We start from the raw sequence: 15727 nt of genomic DNA, 5'->3' as shown, positions 1-15727 counted from the left end.
AATAAAAATCACATGCAATATTGGGCTAAGGAGATAGAGACCCAAAATTAACTGGAAACTAAATAACCTCATTCTAAAGAATGAGTGGCTCAAACAACAAATTATAGAAAGAATTAATTATTTCATCCTAGATAATAGCAATAATGATACAGTATACCAAAACATTAGGGATACAGTCAAGGCAGCTCTCAGGGTATATATTATATCATTAAAAAATTACATGAATAAATTAGAGAAATAGGAAATCAATGAACTAAACATGAAGCTAAAAAATTAGAAAAAGAGCAAATTAAAAAATCCAAATTAAATATCAAAATAGAAATTCTAAAAATTAAAATATAATATAATAAAATCAAAAACTTAGAAAAATATTGAACTAATAAATAAAACCAAGAGTAGGTTTTATTTAAAAAAATAAAATTAATAAACCTCTGGTTAATTTGATTAAAAAAAGGAAGAGGGAAACGAAGTTGCTAGTATAATAAATGAAAAGGATGAACTCCTCACCAATGATGAGGAAACTAAAGAAATAATTTGGAATTATTTTGCCGGACTCTATGGCAATAAATTTGATAATCTAAATGAAATGGATGAATATTTACAATATAAATTGCCCAGGTTAAATGAAGAGGAAATTAAATACCTGAATAAGCCTATCTCAGAAAAAAGAAATTCAAAAATCCATACTTGAATTCCCTAAGAAAAAATCCCCAGGGCCAGATTGATTCACAAGTGAATTCTACCAAACACTGAAGAAACAATTGGTTCCAATTTCATGTAAACTCCATGAAAAAATAGGTGAAGATGGAACTCTGCTGAACTCTTACTATGATACCAATATAGTATTGACACCTAAACCAGGAAGAGTTTAAACAGAGAAAGAATATTATAGACATATCTCCATGAGGAATATATATGCAAAATTCTTAAATAAAATGTTTTCAAAGTTATTACAACAAATTATCACTGGGATACTACATTATGACCAAGTAGGATTTCCCCCAGGAATTCAGGGCTGGTTCAATAGTAGGAAAAATGTTAGTATAATTAAGTATATCAATAAGAAACCTAGCAGAAATCATATGATCACATCAATAGATGCTAAAAAAAAAGTTTTGAAAAATTACAGCACCCATTCCTACAAAAAACACTAGAGAGCATAGGAATAAATGAATTGTTCCTTAGAATGAATTGCAGTATCTATCTGAAATCATCAACAGGTATTACATGCAAATGGGATATAAATATACAGTTTTCAAATGACAAAAGTAAAACTACATATAATCATATGATATGAAAAAATGCTACAAATCATTATTGATTTGGGAAATGAAAATTAAAATAACAATGAGGTATCATCTCACATCTATTTGATTAGCCCAGGAAGATGATCAATATTAGAGAGGTTGTGGGAGAATTGGGACATTGAAACATTGCTGGGGTTGTGAATGGATCCAACCTTTCTGAAGAGCAATATGTAACTATGCTCAAAGAGCATTAAAATATTTCATATCCTTTAAGCCAGCAATTTCTGGACTATATCCAGAAAAAAATTGTAAAAAATAGGAAAAATCCTATTAAGAAATAGAGAAATATATAAGTGGATTAATATAGGTTCAAAAGAAACTGCACTAAATTGCACTAAATCCAATTTTCTCATAGCACCTTTTTTACATAGTGGCAACGAATTGGAAATTGAGGGGATGCCGATCAATTGAGGAATGTCTAAACAAGTTATAGTCCATGAATACTATGGAATATTATTGTTCCATAAGAAAAGATAAATGCTATATGTATGTCATGGAACATTTTTGTTCTATTAGAAACCAAGAGGTATGGGAATTCAGGGAAGCCAGGAAGGATTTGCATGAACTGATGCTGAGCGAGATGAGCAGAAGCAGAAGAACATTATACATCCTAACAGAAACATTGGGGGTGATGATCAACTTTGATGGACTTGCTCATTCCATCAGTGCAACAATCAGGGACAATTCTGGGCTATCTGTGATGCAGAATACCATCTGTATCCAGAGAAAAAATGTGGAGTTTGAACAAAGACCAGAGACTATTACCTTTAATTTAGGGAAAAAACCATTATCTTATTATGTAATTTTGCTATGTCTTATACTTTATTTTTCTTCCTTAAGGACATAATTACTCTCTCATCACATTCAACTTAGGTCAGTGTATACCATGGAAACAATATAAAGACTATAAAGACTAACAGACTGCCTTCTGTGGGCGTTGGGGTGAGGGAAGCAGGATGAGGGGAATTGTAAAACTCAAAATAAATAAAATCTTTATTAAAAATAAAGAAATCATAAATGGTTGGACTCTAGAGAATTATGGAATGATTTACTGGATCTGATTTTGAGTGAAGGGAGAAGAGTCAAGAGAGCAATGTACACATCAACCATATTATGAGATGAACAACCTTGATGGAAACAACAACCTTTGACAGTCCAGAGAGCTAAGACAACTGTATTAGACTCATTATGGACTATATTATCCTCAGCCAGAGGAAGAAAAACAAAACAAAACAAAACACACAGTAAAAACATACCCCTACCCAATCTACTGAACAGTTTATAAAAATTATCTTTTACTTATCTCTTTCCCTTTATCCTAATTTCTCATGCCAAAAATTACTAATTTTTAAGTATGTTTAACAAAATATGCATGTAAAATGTTACCCTGACTATTCCCTACTAAGGGGAGAGGGGGTGGGAAGGAAAGGTGGAGGGAAGTTTGTAACTTGGAAATATGCACGTACAAATGGATAAAAAAATTTAGAAAGAAATAAAATTTAAATTAAATAAATTTAGTAATAAAAGAACCTTAGAATTTTTTTAAAAAAGTAGTGTACTATCTAATTAAGGGGGAAAATCTTTGCTTTAAGTTTCTCTATAAAGATTTCATGCATGATATATAAAGAATTAAGTCACCTTTATGCAATGGGAACAGCCAGGTTCCCATTAAATTAATATTTATAAGGTATAAGAAGAAGAAGAAATTCAAGCTGTCAATAGCTATATGAAAATAAAAATCCAAATAAGCATTAATAACAAATTGAATTTTATGGGGTATCCAAGAAGGATTAATAATTCTGGTATGAGGGTTTGATGAATCCTTTTCAAAATTACTTATACATTTTTGCTATCCACCTGTAATCTAACTCTATCCCGTGTCTCTAAGAAGCTGTAGCTTGAACAGTGATCAAACCCTAATAAAACTGTCTTGGCACACTGGCTAAACAAGTTTGAGAGTCAATAGCAAGATGGTGATAAAAAGTTGGGGAGTTCCCAGAGTTTTTAACCACAACAACTTTAAATGAATCCTCTAAATAGACCTTAAGTCAATAGAACACACATTCACAATAAAGTGATAGAAGTTCTCAACTTAAGATATCATGGAGGAACTTCAGTAAAAGTCTGTCTCATGTGGATAAAAGGGGAGTATAGCATAGTCTAGATGGGAGAGATGGAAAGTCAGTAGGATACTCTTAGCAACAATGGAACACAAGTCCAGACCCAGCAAGCCAGAGGTGCAGTAGATCAGCAGTAAAGATCCCAACCCTAGTTTGGAAGAAAAAGGTCGATCACCTGGAATGCTGGGGCAACAGATGACATTGGGCTGGACTACGCTAATGCAGGGGACACATCAGTAGCACTAGACCTCCAGTACCAGCACAAAAATCTTGGTTCTCTGCCACCTTTTCCTCAGGAGTGGAGCTCAATTTTCAAAATGAGAATAAAACAAACAAACAAAAACAAAGAGAGTGTTTACTATAAAAGCTTATTTAATAGGGACATTAAAACACCATCTCAGAAAAAAAAGCAGTGACAAAATGTCTACATGTGAATACTCAAAGGGGGTTTTGAATTGGTCTCAAATCTCAAAAGAACTTTGGGAAGCATTCAAAAAGGATTTTATTAACAAATGAGAAAAAGAAGAAAAATGGCAAAAAGAAATGTCATTTAGGAGACTTATGAAAAATTGACTGAAGAAAACAGTAACTTTAAAACTAAAATTAGCCAAATTTGGAGAAAAAAATCATCTCTAAAAGTAAGTAGATAGTAGAGATAATTTACAAATGATTGATTTGTCTGAAAAGCATGATCAGAAAATGAACCAGAAAAATATCATGCAGAAAATTAAAGTGGAAATATGTCCTATATCTTAGAAGATAAGAAGATAAAAAAAAATCACTGAGCAAATTTTTTTCAAGCACCCCCAGAAAAAGATTCCAAAATGAAAACTCCAAGGAACAAGGAACAAAGTGCAGAATTTTTCAGCTAAAGGAGAAGATTTGCAGAAAGCCAAGAAGCACTTTAATTACCTGGGAGTAACAGACAGATTCCACAATGCTTGTCAGTTTCAACATTAAAGGATCAGAGGACTTGGGATATGATATTCTGGAGGGCAAAGGAATTTGGATAACAACTAAGAATCATTTACCCTGCAAAACTCAATATATCTGTCAAGGGAAAAGATGGAGTCTCAATAAAACAGAGAACTTTCAAACTTATCTGATAAAAAGACCAGAAGCAAAGACAAAATTTGGTTTTCAAATGCAAGACTTAAGGAGATGCATAAAAAGGTAAATAGAGAGAGAATCAAAGACAAGCCTGAAAGTCACTACTGAAATGGACATCTCTATCCGAAGCCTGTGATTATTTCTTCCTGCAGAAAGGGTGGATGATAAAAATTTGTATTAATACTCATTAAGATGGTAGAAGCAAGTGCTGTGGTGCATTTATAGTTTGGTCAGACACTAAACACATCCTTATCGACCAACAACTGCTTTGACTTTTTTTCTTCCTTTCTTTCTTTTTTTCTAAATTGATTTTATTTAGTATCTTGTTTCCCGGTTACATGTAAAAACAATTTTAAGCATTCATTTTCTATTTTTAGGTTTTTGCAAGGCAAATGAGGTTAAGAGGCTTGCCCAAGGCCACACAGCTAGGTAATTATTAAGTGTCTGAGCCCGGATTTGAACCCAGGTATTCCTGACTCCAAGGCCTGTGCTTTATCCACTATGCCACCTAGCTGCCCTTAAGCATTCATTTTTAACCTTTGAGTTCCAAATTTTCTCCCTTCCTCTCTCCCTATCTCATGCCTTATTGAGAAAGCAGGCAATTCAGTTTAGGTTATACATGTATAGCCATGCAAAATATTTCCATAATAGTCATGTTATGGAGGAAAATACAGAAAAAAAATCATGAAAAATAAAGAAAGCAAAAAAAAAACTATGCTTCAATCTGTATTTATACACCATCAGTTCTTTCTTTGGAGGAGACTAGCATTTTTCATCATAAGTCCTTCAGAGTGGTCTTGGATTATTTCATTACTGAGAATAGTTAAAACATTCACAACTGATCATCTAACAGTATTCTGTTACTTGTGCACAGTAAATTTCACTTTTTTTAAATTTATTTTTTATTCTCATTTTTTACAAATATTTTTACATTAATAAAATATACTTGTTTACAAGTAAACAAAATACCCTTCCCACCATAAATTTAGATAGACTTGCTTGAGTGAAAAAGTAAAGGGGAAAGAAAAAAAATTAAAATTAAAAAAATAATAGTAATAATTGTAGGTATGGCCAGGTGGCTCAATGGATGAAGCACCAGCCCTGGAGCCATGAGCACCCGAGTCCACGTCCAGCCTCGTAAACCCAATAATCACCCAGCCATGTGACATGCAAGCCACCTGATCCCCACTGCCCTGCAAAAACCAAAAAGAAGAAAAAAAAGACCCAAAGTAAAATAAAATAGTAATAATAGTAGGGGTGGCTAGGTGGCAGAAAGAGCATTGGCCCTTGAGCCAGGAGCACTTGGGTCCGAATCCGGCCCCAGACACCCAAAGATCACCCTGCTATGTGGCCCCAGGCAGGCCACCCAGCCCCACTTGCCCTGCACCCTCCCCCAAATAATAACAAAAAATGTGCTTCAGTCTTTGTTTCAACAACATCAACTCTGTGGAGGGTGGATCACATTCTTTATGATAAGTCCATCACAAAAGTTACTTCCATATTTTTCCAACATTGCCATTGCTGATCGCAACTCCCTCCTTTCTTATTTCTCCACTACCATGTACTCTATTTTCTCTCTCCTTTCACTCTGACTCTGCTGTAGGGTAGCTGAGTGGCGCAGCAGACAGATCCCTGGTCCTGGGGCCAAGAAGCCCTGAGCCCCGATACCACCCCTTAGGCCCAGAATCCACCTGGCCCTATGGTCCTGGGCAGGCCATCCAATCCCAGCCCCTTGCAAGAAGTAAAAAAGAAAATGTGTTATATCTGAACACTGTCCCCCCATGGTCCGTCCTCTCCTCCTTTATTCACATCCCCAAACCCTTCCCCCGCTCCCCCCCCTCCTTCTTACTCCAGCTGTCTATACCCCATTGAGTATATTTGCTGTTTCCTCTCCTAGCCATCTCTGATGAGAGCAAAAGTTCCCTCATTCCCCCTTACCTTCCCCCTTCCATATCATTGCAATAGCTCATTGTAATAAAAAAAATCTCATTATGTGAAATATCTTGGACTATTCCCCCTCTCCTTTTTCTTTCTCCCATTCCATTTCCCTTTTTTTACCCCTATTGACTCCATTTTTACACCGTATTTTATCTTCTAATTCAGCTTTCTCCTGGGCTTCAACTATAAAAGCTCCCTCTACCTGCTCTATTAATTGAGATGGTTCATATGAATATTATCAGTATCAGTTTTCTATACATGCAGTTCATCCTCATTAAGTCCCTGATATTTCCCCCCTCTCCTCCAATCTCTATGCTTCACCTGAGTCCTGTATCTGAAGATCAAACCTTCTGTTCAGCTCTGGCCATTCCAAAAGGAACCTTTGAAATTCCCCTGGTTTATTGAAAGTCCATCTTTTTCCCTGGAAGAGGACATTCAGCCTTACTAGGTAGTTCATTCTTGGCTGCATTCTAAGCTCTTTCGCCTTCCGGTATATTGTATTCCAAGCCCTACGAGCTTTCACTGTAGTTGCTGCTAAGTCCTGTGTGATCCTGATTGCAGCTCCATGGTATTCAAATTGTGTCCTTCTAGCTGCTTGTAATATTTTCTCTTTGACTTGGGAGTTCTGGAACTTGGCTATAATATTCCTGGGGGTTGGTTTTTTGGGATCTCTTTCTTGGGGGGGGGGGGCGCTGGATTCTCTCCATTTCTATTTTGCCCTCTGCTTCTAGAATATCAGGGCAATTTTTCTGTAGTAATTCTTTGAAAATGTTGTCAAGGCTCTTTTCCTGATCATGACTTTCAGGTATTCCAATAATTTTTAAATTATCTTTCCTAAGTCTGTTTTCCATATCAGTTGTTTTTTCAGTGAGATATTTCACATTTTCTTCTAATTTTTCATTTTTTTGGTTTTGAAGTATTGATTCCTGATTTCTGGTAAATTCATCAATCTCCCTGAATTCTATTCTTTGTCTGAAGGATTTGTTCTCCTCAGAGTTTTCTTATCTCTTTTTCCATCTGGCCAATTTTGCTTTTTAACGCATTCTTCTCCTCAATAACTTTTTGAACTGTTTTATCTATTTGACCTAAGCTGGTTTTTAGCATGCTATTTTCTTCAGCATTTTTTTGGATTTCCTTGACTAAGCTGCTGACTTCATTTTCATGTTTTTCCTGTATCTCTCTCCTTTCTTTTCCCAGTTTTTCTTCCAACTCCCTCATTTGATTTTCAAAGTCTTTTTTGAGCTCTATCATAGCCTGAGCCAATTTCTGTTTTTCTTAGATTCTTTAGATGCAGGAGCTTGTGCTTCCTCATCTTCAGACTGAGTATTTTGATCCTTCTTGGGCTCATTTGAAAAATATTTCTCAATGGTCTTCGTCTTGTTTCTTTGCTTGTTCATTTTCCCAGCCTAAGCCTGTTTTGGGGGGTGCTTCTTGAGCTTTTGGGACACTCCCACAAGGGAGTGAGGTGTGTGAGGCTCTGTCCTCCCTCCTGGTCTGTGAATGACCATAAGCGCCCCCCTCTGCCATGGGGCGAGGTGGGGGAGCCCTGTTGTTCTATGGGGGGGGCCTAGACTGTGATCAGGATCTGAAAGTGTTCAGAGCCCCAGATCCCTGTTGCAGGGGCAGAGGACAGAGCTGGAGCTGTGCAGTCTCTCTCTCTTCACTACCTTCCCTCAGCTCAATGGGCTCATGCCCTGGGGACTCCTGCTTACCAGCAGCCTGCTTCTGTTTCCGGCTCTGGGCTGCTGAAAGACCAAGCTGCTTGCTGTGTGTTCTGAGGGCTGTCCTCCATGTGCTCCCTCTGGCAGAGGTCCCCCACAGTTCCCCCCTTTGTGCCTGGTGCTCCCTGGGGTGTAGCTCAGGATACGCCCCCACTGCTGTGAGCTGCGGTTCCCAGCTCCCTGGGGCTTCCTCCGGGAGGCTGAAGTTCTTTGGCTCTGGCAGGCCACACCTCTGGCGGGCTGCCCCTCTGACCCCGGGGAGCAGAGCCTTTCTGCTCTTTTCCAGGTTACCTTGAGTAGTAGAACTGCCTCACTGGGTCCTTTGTGGGTTCTGTCTCTCGAAAGTTTAGTTAGAGTCCTTAGTTTATGAGTTTTTATCAGAGAGCTCCTAAGACTCGATCCCTTCATGTCACCATCTTGGCTCTGCTTTTTGACTTTTTTCTTACCATTGGACATTGAGGATTGTGGAAGAGAGAGTGAGGACAACAACTGTGCACAAATCTATGCCATACTTAAATCCAATTCACATAAAAGTAATGACATAATACATATTATTTTACATTTTATATTTTACTGTGTTATTATTTTACTGTATTACTGACTTTGATGTCCCATGATGACAGGTAAATGACATAGCAACACGTGCTAATACACAATTGTATATTTAAGTGTCATAGGAGATATAATCATCTTTACACCAGATTGAAGAATTAATAGAATTCAGAAGCCCCCCTGATTGTCTAAGCTATTTCTTTCAAGGAATGCATTGCTCACCTCCTGGAGTGAAGAAGAGTTAGAAAAGTTGCTCTAAAAAGTGCTTGCTTCATCCTGATCTGTTTACTAAAGGAGTCAGATATCCCACTATGTGGTCAAAATACAAAAAAAATTCAAAAAATTTTTTGAAGAAGATTCAACTCACCACGGGAATAGGGAATGTATATATGCTCAGGGAAAATAAGATATCCAGCATACCTGAAAGAGAAACAACTTTTGTTACAATAGAACTCATCAGTTATCTCATCCAAATAGTAGCTCTGAATGAAACAAGTCTAGAAAATGAACATCAGCTTACTAAGATCCAAGCGCTGATACACATTTTTCTGGAGAGATCACTGGGATGGGGAATACTAGGAAGCTGATATAGCTTTCACAATAAGATCTAATCTAGTCAGCAAGTTTGTATTCTTCTCTAAAGTAATGAATGACAATCTCATGATGATGAAACTGCCACTTCCAGGAAAGTATCATCCCATCATTATCAATATGCACATTCCCACAATAATGAACCCTGACAAAGAGAAAGAAAAGAATTTATGAAAACGTGAAGATCTTCATCATCAGTGTGCTGAAGCAGAACAAACTTGTAATTCTTCATGATATTAATACAACAGTAGAAACAAATTATTACATATGGCAAGAAATCCTCTGGATAAATGGAGTCAGAAATAGCAACAGCAATGGTCACTTTACTAATAAAAGTCTCATCTCCAACTCTGTCTCCCATTTATTTAAATATAATAAACCATCATAGATGCATCCTCACTGGAAGCACTAACATTTAATAGACTATATCTTTGAAGGGAGAAAAGATAGACAGGATATGAGAATAAAAAAGTAGTGTGTGGCAAAGAGCTCTGAACCAATCATAGACTTATTATCTCCAAGCTAAATATTTTTTTCAACAAAAAAGACAACTCCTCCAAGACAAGGCAACTATCAGAAGAGTCCATGAGGAAACAGATTATTGCTGACCTCGAGACAAAGCAGAGTCATCACACACTTAGCCAGAGTGCAGAAAAAAAAGAAGTGGACAATTTTCAAAGATTTGGTGTACAGCACAGAATTTGTTCATCTGGGTAAGAACACTCTCAAATATCTGCTGGTTTCATGAAAATTATGAGGTAATTCAGAAGGTACTAAATGGAATATAAGAACTCTACAGGCTTTAGCAGCAGGAAAGTTAATTTTTCATTTAGAAGCCAATATTTAACATTATTAAAAGTTGCAAATGAAACTTAGAAAGATGCAAAATTCTTGACTCAGTAACAAAACAGATTCAATTTTTAACCAGCAACAATATTCCAAAGCATTTTTACAATACTCTAAAGACCATTGATGAATCAAACACCACTGATGCATCTTAACTACTCAGTGATGAGTAACACTTATAAATGATGAAGAAAGACATGATTCTGGAAAGATAGATAGATTGAACCCTTCCATGTTTTACTCAACAAATTGTTCTCAACAAATACTATTCATTGTTGATATTCCTCAATTTGAAGTCAATTTCTCTCTAGCTGAATGCTCAACTAAAGAAGATCTATTGGGGCATCTATGGGCACAGTGGATAGAGCACTGACCCTGGAGTCAGGAGGAACTAAGTTCAAATTTGGATTCAGAAACTTAATAATTACCTAGCTGTAACCTTTGCTAAGTCAATAAACCCCACTGCCTTGAAAAAAAACAAAAAATAAAAGAAGATATATTTAATGTCATTAGACTACTCTCATATGGCAAAGAGTCTGACAATGATTCCATCCTAGCAAAGTTCTACAAGGCAGAAAATCTCCAGTCACAGAAATTGCCTGATGTCTTCCAAGGTTCCTCCAAGAGATCAAAGATGCCTACATTGTTCATCTATAGAAAAGAAAAGGAAATATGTTGTCCTGTGATAATCTCAGGGAATCTCTCAATATTTTTGGGCAAGATTCTTAACTCAAGTCTCCTTAATCAGATGGTCCTTCACATGGAAGAAATAATTTACCCAAAAGCCAGTCAGTGTGGTTCACAAAGGACTGAGGAATGGTAAATATATTTGCTGCTTCACTACTCCAGGAAAATGCCAGACAAAACATAGGTCTGAAAAACAGTTTGTAGACTTAACCAAGGTTTTTGATATTGTGATGTTGTGTTGTGAGACCTTGCAGAAGCTCATGGTGAAATTTGATTTTCTAGAGAAGTACATCAGGTTTATACACTAACTTCATGAGTTGTGGATGAAAGATGATATTCTCATGCTTTACAAGCCATCAATAGAGTAAAGGAGGACTCTATTAGCAAAGCAGAATTGCAGTAGCAAAAAGGAAATGTGAGTTGTTTAAAAACAGAGATATCTCCATCCTACATGTTCAAATGACTATTTGTGCTTGACCTGTGGTACAGCCTTGTGAGCTTGGATTGAACTGATCCGCCATTGTCAAACACACTCTAACTTGATTCCAATATCATGTCATTTGTCCTCTTCAAGTACAAATGCTGGAACAACAACAATGGGAGAAATGTAGATAAAAATGACTGATATTTTACATCATTTTTTATCAAAGTGGCAAAGTAGACACAAGGAAAATGAATTCTGAACTTTCAGGAAGACTGCAAAATGAATGTACTGCTGATGAAGTTTCACGTTGATCTAGCCATTCTGGAAAACAAATTAGAGCTATACCCCAAAATCAATAAGACTCATTGATGTCACTATTAAATTATTCACATATTAAAATATACAAAAGACATAAAAGAAAGAAAAGACATATACATATGTATATATATATAAATATATATTTTATAGAAGTTCTTATTGATTGTTTCTGCAAAACTTTGCAAGCAAAGAGAGCATTCATCAATTAAAAAATACCTAAGTATATTATGGTATATAAATGACAAGACTTGTATGAACTGAATTGGCTTAAAAAACCCAAGGAAAATAATTAAAGGAACAATTTCTCATTAAAAAATAAAATAACTTGAAAATACCCAAGAATTCTGATCAATGACAATACCATTCATGGCACCAGAGACTCATTTATGAAGTATGTTACTCATCTTCTGACAGCGGAAGAATGAGACATACATTTTTGGATAAGGTAAATCTGTTATTTTGGTTTTGCTTGACTACATTCATTTATTACTTGGCTTGTATTCCCTTTTTATTTGGAACAAATTAATTGAACTTGTGATATTATCAAATATACAACAGAAAAGGAAATTATTTTTTTCTTAATCAAAATATGTTTTACTTTTGGTCTTCCTAGAACTGTATTTAAAAATATTCTTGCTTACAGAGGATGATTGAAAAAATTAAATAGCATTTTACTAATATTTATAGTAACTTATTTTTAAAAATGTTTTACAACTCTTTTTAAATATTTCTACAGTAACATTTTAAAGAAGTAGAAACAGATCACAGAGATTCCTTCTTCTTCTGACTGTCACTGAAGGAGCTGAAAAGACACTCTAAGGTCTTCAGGAGTCTAGGGAGAGGAGTTAAAGACAAGATACTATTTTAAATTCTGTCCACCTCTACCACCTTTATCACAAGGTAAATTCAAAGAATCTATACAATAAAAGGATTTGTGTTGGATCCTACTAGAGGGAATACTACAGAGGATTTTCCATTTTTTCAAAGAAATTGCACTGACTAGAATCTAATCTAGAGAGATTATTTATTGCTCTAGGGGAATATAGTTCGGATTTTATAATTTTAAGTTTCAGCATTCCAAAGGACACATTATTAAAGCATCTTAAAAATGCTCATAGAAAGAATAGAATGAACTTCAGGAGATATAAACAGAAAGTAAATATTTGAAAACAACATGAATGCATTATATAGGATGTCCAAAAATCCTGGTGCAGTTTTAAGCTCTTGCTCTAAGGCTTTTGGGCCATCCTGTATCCAAAAAATTTTTAAATTTTACAATCCAAAAATTGCTCATAATGAAATTCCTGGATTTCATATTTATTTTCTCTGCATATTAAAACTTTATGTTTTTCAGTATTTCTATTTTTCTTTGTCTTTGCAACTTTCTCTCTTTTTTCCTTCTATAACTATCATCTATCTTATCTCCCTCTCTCTTTCCCTACTTCTGCCTTTACTCCCCCTGCCATTCCAATTATATTTCAGGATAAAATAAATATTAAATTCTTGGTCATTTCTGAGAGAACCTTCAGTGTAAGTACAGTTTAAGGTAGTGAACTGACCCCAAAAGAAAAAAAAGAAGTTGGTATATTGGGGATGATTACACAATGTGCCTTTTCATGATATCTTTCCCAAATTTCTGACCTCTTATTTTCAGTCCAAGTGTATCTAATGATAAGGTTAATTTGACTCTTCTGTTTTTTTCCTTTCCTTCATTTCATAGTGTAGACTTTCTCCAAAATGTGCTTTTCCTCTGATCACTGGATTAACTTGCATTGGTATATCATCATCAAATTCTACTCAATTTCCATGTTTTAATGTGCTGTTTCTTTTGAATAAGCTATACTTCTTCTGGATCAAATTGTACTTATATCTTATCTAATTGATTTTGGGTCTCTTATCTTTCTTCTTTCCCACACAATGCTTAGGCCTCTATACTAATCCATACAGAAATGGACACAGTATAGTCATTTAAATATTAATTTGTTTTCTCATTTATTTACATTTTTTCTAGTTTTTTGTCAGTTTTAAATTATGGTTTTGCCATTTACTCTCTGAAAGACTTTTAAGAATTAGCCTAAAATCTCTGGGATACTGTTTTGTCCTCTATGGAAAAAGGAGATATATATTTTTATCATATTTTCTAGCTCTGGATGTTCTAGCTTTTGATGTTATCTTTAAGAAATTAACAAGTGGAGACTTCCAGCCAAAATGGCAAAGAGAAGACAGGCAGAGTTCTAAGGTCTCCTGATCTTTCCCTATCTATCATATGAAACAAACCTCTTAAAAGAAATCCAACCCACAAAACCCTGAAAGAAAAGCCAGGAGAAAGGACATCTACCACAGGATTTGTCTCCCTCAGCTGCCCTGGATGAATTCTGATGGGTGAGTCTGGGTATAGAGGGCAGATCAGCCCAGGATGAGCCAGATTAGCAGCTGGATTGGAGCCTGGGAGTTTGAGGGTCTGAGAGCCAGACCTGCTGGATCAGCAGTGGGGCTAGAGAGCGAGGGCTTCAGTCAACTAGGGAGCAGGGGTGTGCTCACCCTCTGAAGCCTGCCAACAGGGCTGGGGGGGGAGAGCTCTGGTGCAGGATAGCTGCAGACACACCATCCCTGGGCTCCTCTGGTCTGATGAACTCTGAGTCCATACCTCCATTGATGCTGAGGGCTCTTCCAAGAACAAACAATAGAAGACTACTTCTGCCTCAGGAATAGATGTGTGAGCAGAAGAACCAGTCCTGCAGACAATCTAGAGAGGAATGACCTCAGCCCAGGGCAAAGCACACTATTGATTCAAGGTAAAAGGACTCATTAACTGTAACTCCTCCCTTCAAGCTAAGGGAGAAGGCCTCAATCAAGGTCACAGACACTACACAGAAAGCCACCAGCACCACCTACTGGCCAGCCAGAGAAATTGCACTCAGCCTCTAGCAATACCAAGCCCCTGTGAACCAGCACCTCCCCAACTCAAGGTCTTAGCAAAATGAAGAAGGGTCAGTGGAAGGTGGATCCATAGAAAAATACTTGGAAGGGAATGACCCTAACTCAGTGACACCTACAAGCTCTGAGGAGAATATGACCTGGTCTCCAACACAGAAAGACTTTCTTGAAGAAATAAGGAAGGAGTTTAAAAACCAATTGGAAAATTTGGGAGAGACAATGAATACCTTGCAACAAGAAAACAAATCCTTAAAAAATACAATTGGACAAATAGAAAATTAGAATAAATCTCTCAGATCATCAGTTGCACAAATACAAAATGAGAATAATTCTTTCTGAACTTTAATTGGTCAAATGGAAAGCTCTTTAAAAAGTAGAATGGACTAATTGGAAAAGAAGTTGCAAAAGGTTAATGGAGAAAACTGCTCTCTAAAAAACAGAATGGAGTCTGCAGAAACTAATGACTCCATGAGACAGCAAGAGCCAGTTAAACAAAACCAAAAAATAGAAAAAATAGAAGAAAATCTAAAATACCTCATCAGCAAAACTACTGACCTTGAGAATAGGTCGAGGAGGGGCAACCTGAAAATTATTGGACTTCCCGAGAAGAGAAAAAAAGCCTGGACTTAATATTACAGGATGTAGTGATGGAAAATTGCACTGATATCATGAAACCAGAGAGTAAAGTAGATATTGAAAGAATACATCAACCCCCTCCAAAAAATATCCTAAAATAAAAACACCAGGGAATGCTGTGGCCAAATTCCAGAACTATCAGATAAAAGAGAAAATCCTGCAAGGAGCTAGAAAGAAACAATTTAAATATCAAGGAGCCACAGTAAGGATTACACAGGACCAGTCTGCATCAACATTAAGGGATTGACGGGCCTGGAACAAGATATTTCGAAGAGCAAGGAAGCTTGGAACGCAGCCAAGATTCCACTATCCCACAAATATAAGCCTTCTCTTCCAGGGAAAAAGATGGACATTTAACAAAATGGAAGAAATCCAAAAATTCCTGATGAAAAGATCAGAGATAAATAGAAAATTCTTTCATCAAACAGGATGTTCAAGAGACACATGAAAAGGTAAAAATACAGGGGGGGGTGGTTAAAAAAATTGCTATCCAATAAGTTGAAACTGGTTATATTCCAGCATGGGGGAAAATATTCTCAT

General features: G+C 36.3%; 1 long non-coding RNA gene across 5 annotated transcripts in view; it reads right to left on the bottom strand.

Moving 5' to 3' along the window:
• The window catches only part of LOC141505678 (uncharacterized), an 83631-nt gene extending 69273 nt beyond the window's left edge, over positions 1-14358 (bottom strand). For 4 of the 5 annotated variants that reach the window (XR_012473667.1, XR_012473666.1, XR_012473669.1 and 1 more), the window contains exons 1-2: positions 14262-14358; positions 9116-9168 (exon numbers count right to left, since the gene is read on the bottom strand). This is a non-coding gene — a long non-coding RNA (uncharacterized LOC141505678). Of the gene's footprint in view, positions 1-9115; positions 9169-14155 lie in introns of all 5 variants that reach the window. The other variant, XR_012473668.1, reaches the window with a different exon arrangement.
• Between the last annotated feature and the right edge of the window lie 1369 nt (positions 14359-15727).

Source organism: Macrotis lagotis, chromosome 1, assembly GCF_037893015.1.
Source record: "Macrotis lagotis isolate mMagLag1 chromosome 1, bilby.v1.9.chrom.fasta, whole genome shotgun sequence".
Lineage (NCBI taxonomy): Eukaryota > Metazoa > Chordata > Mammalia > Peramelemorphia > Peramelidae > Macrotis > Macrotis lagotis.
This window is presented reverse-complemented; position numbering and strand designations above follow the sequence as displayed.